Source organism: Narcine bancroftii, chromosome 7 (genome assembly GCF_036971445.1).
Source record: "Narcine bancroftii isolate sNarBan1 chromosome 7, sNarBan1.hap1, whole genome shotgun sequence".
Lineage (NCBI taxonomy): Eukaryota > Metazoa > Chordata > Chondrichthyes > Torpediniformes > Narcinidae > Narcine > Narcine bancroftii.
The window spans coordinates 207765725-207769908 of record NC_091475.1 but is presented as its reverse complement, the minus strand read 5'-3'; positions in this window follow the sequence as shown (position 1 = coordinate 207769908).

The window sequence follows — 4184 nt, the reverse complement described above, 5'->3', positions numbered from 1 at the left end:
AATAGGGAAACTGCTTCAAAAGGTTTCTGGAACTGTTTCATCTCCTCAGCGAGTTTTTGAAGGAATTAAATGATGCTCTTGCTAACAACTGATGGCAAAGCTGATGTGAGTTACTTGATGGACATTTTTGAGAAACTAAGTACATTGAACAAGCAACGTTTGTTGATGCAAAAACAAAGATATTTGGATTCATGACACTTTTAAAATTATGCCAAAAGAATATTTCTGCAAGAAATTTCAGTCAATTCTATTGGTTGAATAAGTGTGAGATAACTAACGCTGCTACAAATGTCATTGTTGACCATTTGAAAATGTTGGTTACCAACTTCAATGATACATTTTGTGATTTAAAGGCAATGGCTTTACCTCTTGATCAATCAGCCATCGCCGGTGGACTTATCTGAAGTTCCAGTGCAATACCAAGAGGAGTGATCTGAGTTGCAACATAATGAATCTGTGAAAACTCTGTTCAAAGTGAAAGGAACCATGATGTGGCCGTCTAACGAGATCGAAAAGAAATACCCAAACTCGACTACTTTAGCAAGGGAACTATTGATACATTTTCCATTGTCTTATTTAGTAGAATGTGGCTTCAGTGCTGTTAATTATTTGCTACAAGCTAAGAGAAACTGACTGGAAATTACAAAATATGGAGATTTAAGGTTGAAGCTAATGAAATTAGTCCCTCGAATCAAAAGAAATTTACAGCCAGTGTCAGGGGCAAGGTTCCCACTGAAGTGACGACAATTGTTGAATGTGCATTTGAGATGGTTGACAAATTGAAGTCGTAGTTGAATATGAAATATTTGTTCCAGAGTATTCCCAAGCATAATTGCATTGAAATACACTTGCAGTACATTATTTAATTAAAACTTCTTTTGACTATATAACTTTTCTCCACTGATGGTAAGGTTGAGAACTATTGGTGTCGAGTGAGTAGAGCAGTGGGCTAAGCATAAGCCTGTGTTGATTGTCAGTGAGAAGGAGACTTTGTTTCCAATTTGTATTGACTGTGATCTTCCAATGAGAAAATCAAGGGTTCAGTTGCAGAGATGGGTGGAGAGGCCCAAGATTTTGAGCTTGTTGACCAGCACTGAGGGAATAATGATGTTGAAGGCTGAGCTGTAGTGGATGAAGAGGAGCCGAATGGAAAGTTGGTGTCATCTGAGTGATCCAGAGCTGAGAGGAGAGCTAGTGACATTTTGTATGCTGTGGAGCACTTGTGACAATAGGTGAATTGCAGTGGGTCCAGACCCTTAGGTGCATATCTGGCCATGACCAAACTCTCAAAGCATTTCATCACAGTGAATGTCAGTGCTACTGGGCGATAGTCTGCAGGCCTCAAGCCTCTCAGCATGTTCTCATTGGGATTTGGGAGAATGGGGGGGGGATCTTATTAAGACTTTTCGCATGTTGAAAGGTGTAGATAGAGTAGATGTAGAAAGGTTGTTTCTCATGGTGGGAGAGTCTAGGACAAGAGGGCACTTCAGGATTGAAGGGTGTTCGCTTAGAACAGAAATGGGGAGGAATTTCTTGAGCCAAGAGGTGGTGAATCTATGGAATTTGTTGTCACAGGCAGTTGCGGAGTCCAGGTCATTGGGTGTATTTAAGGCAGAGATTGATTAGCCTGATGGGCATCCAAGGTTACGGGGAGAAGGCCAGGCAGTGGGGCTGAGTGGGAAAATGGTGGGGCAGTCTCGATGGGCTGAACAGCCTATTTTTGCACCTATGTCTTATGGTCTTAACTCAAGTTCAAAGGGTGCTTTGCTGTTGCATTAATTTTATTTTTGTAATAAATAAAATAGTGAGATGTGCAATGCTTTTGGCCATGGGGTTCCAGGGTACAGACCCCAGCTGCACTGAAGGACCATTTGCAGGATCAGAGTCAAGATTTTCTGACCTCCCCCCCCCCCACCCCCACTTCTTCCCTTCCCCACCTCCCAAGCATCTGCAGTCATATGTCAGTGATGTCCTGCTGACAGCTTGAATAGTTTGGACCCCCTGCTTGGTTGAGGGAAGGGGAGGGGGTGCAAGACTTCCCATTCTCTTGGTCTTTTGATGTGTTAAATATTTACAAATGTTATTTTGCAGGCTGAATTTATGGCTGAAAGAAGAAGCATGTACATCAAATGTGAAATGTTATGTTACTGCAGGTCCTCAGCTTATCGAAATGTTGTGATACATATCCGTGTATCTCTAGTTGTATGTGTGCCTGCGCCTCTGTGTGAATCTTTGTATGTCCCTTTGCTTGCCCTCTGTGTGTGTGTGTGTGTGTGTGTGTGTGTGTGTGTGTGTGTGTGTGTGTGTGTGTGTGTGTGTGTGTGCGTGTGTGTGTGGGTGTGTGTAGGTGTGTGTGTGTGTGTGTGTGTGAGAGAGAGAGAGAGAGATCAAGCATGACAACAGGCCCTTTGGCCCAACACATCGATGCCGACAGTTGCCTTCTTGAGCTAATCCTATTTGCCTACATTTGACCCATATTCCCCCCCGCCCCAGCGCTGCTGGAGCGACTGTAATGGCAGATCTGCCACCTAGTGCAGACCTTCAGGGAGTGAGGAACAGAGATATAGTGCTCCCACGGTGTCCAACTGCCCAGTCAACTGCCATCAGCTCCGCAGAGATATTCTGTGGAGAGCATTCTGACTGGCTCCATCACTGCCTGGTACGGAGGTGCCAACTCTCAGGACAAGAATAAACTCCAGAGGGTTGTTAACTCAGCCGGCGACATCACAGGCACCAGACTTCACTCCATCGAGGACATCTACATGAGGAGATGTCTTAAAAAAGCAGCCTCTATCCTCAAAGACCCCACCACCCAGGCCGTACCCTCTTCACTCTGCTACAATCGGGAAAAGGTACAGGACCCTGAAGATGAGCCCTCAGCGGAACAAGGACAGCTTCTTCCCCGCTGCCATCAGATTCCTGAATGATCAATGAACCAAAGACACTGCCTTATATTTTGTGCACTTTTATTTTTACCATGTTATAAGATGGTTATAATATGAATGTTTGCTCTGTGAAAAGCCCCGAATTTCATGACTTGTTCATGTCAATAAATCCTGATTCTGATTCTGATTAAAGGCACCGATGTTAGGTTTACCTAAAATCCCGCGACCGTGGGATCTGCGTCCAAGGTAGCGACGCCTCTGATCAGACGCAGACTCCAGGGATGCAGAGGACTGCCGCAGGGCACCAGAAAATAGGGAGACCATCCTCCGTCTGAGAAGGAGAAGCAGAGACAACCCGTGGCCACGGCGACAGACCGGTCTGCAGCTGACGTGGCCTGCGGACGACTTGAGGCGAGGAACCCACAGAGGCGTGGGCTCCTGGGCCTCCTCCCACACCAGACCGTACAGAATCCTTAGCAATGATATTGATGTCACTCGTGAATCGTAATTCCCGTATATCACTGAATGTAACGGCAAAGTTTAAATTTCAATATCAAAGGCACAGAGGCAACGAAAACCACAGTCCTTGTGTGTGATGAAACCACGTGATTCGAAGCGTAATTGGGAAATAATGAGAACTCTGACTGGAGTGCATTAGAAGGTTCAAAAAGTACATTAGCCTCGAGTTTTAGCCTTGTAGGTATATTGATATATGTAGCCTGGGCTTATGAAAAATGGTTTTGTTGTTATAACTAACGCCAGAGATATTTTTATATGAAATAATGCATTTGTAATGGACAGCACCATTGGTGCAGCGGTTAGTGCAACGCCTTTACAGGACCAGTGATCGTGACCGGGGTTCGCCTGTAAGGAGTATGTACATTCTCCCTGTCTCTGCGTGGGTTTTCCCCCATCGGTTTCCTCCCACTGTTTGAAACGCACCAGGGGTTGTAGGTTAATTGAGTGTAAATTGGGCGGCACGGACTCGTGGGCTGAAATGGCCTGTTTCCATGCTCTGTATATGTCTAGATTAAAATTTCTGCTGAAGCACTGAACAAAATTTTTTATCGATGGCCATTTTGGTGTCACCCCCTCCGATGGTGTCACCCGGTGAGGTCCGCACTCCCTGCACCCCCCCCCCCCCAACCCCCAGCGACGCCAATGACCAATGGTTAAATCTGCTCACAGGCGAAGGTGATGCGCGATTGGTCCTTGCAGGTCACATGCACTGAAAAAGCCCATTATTTGAAGCAGCTCTCTCTCTCTCTTTTGCTGCTCTCTCAAGACCATTGCTGAGCT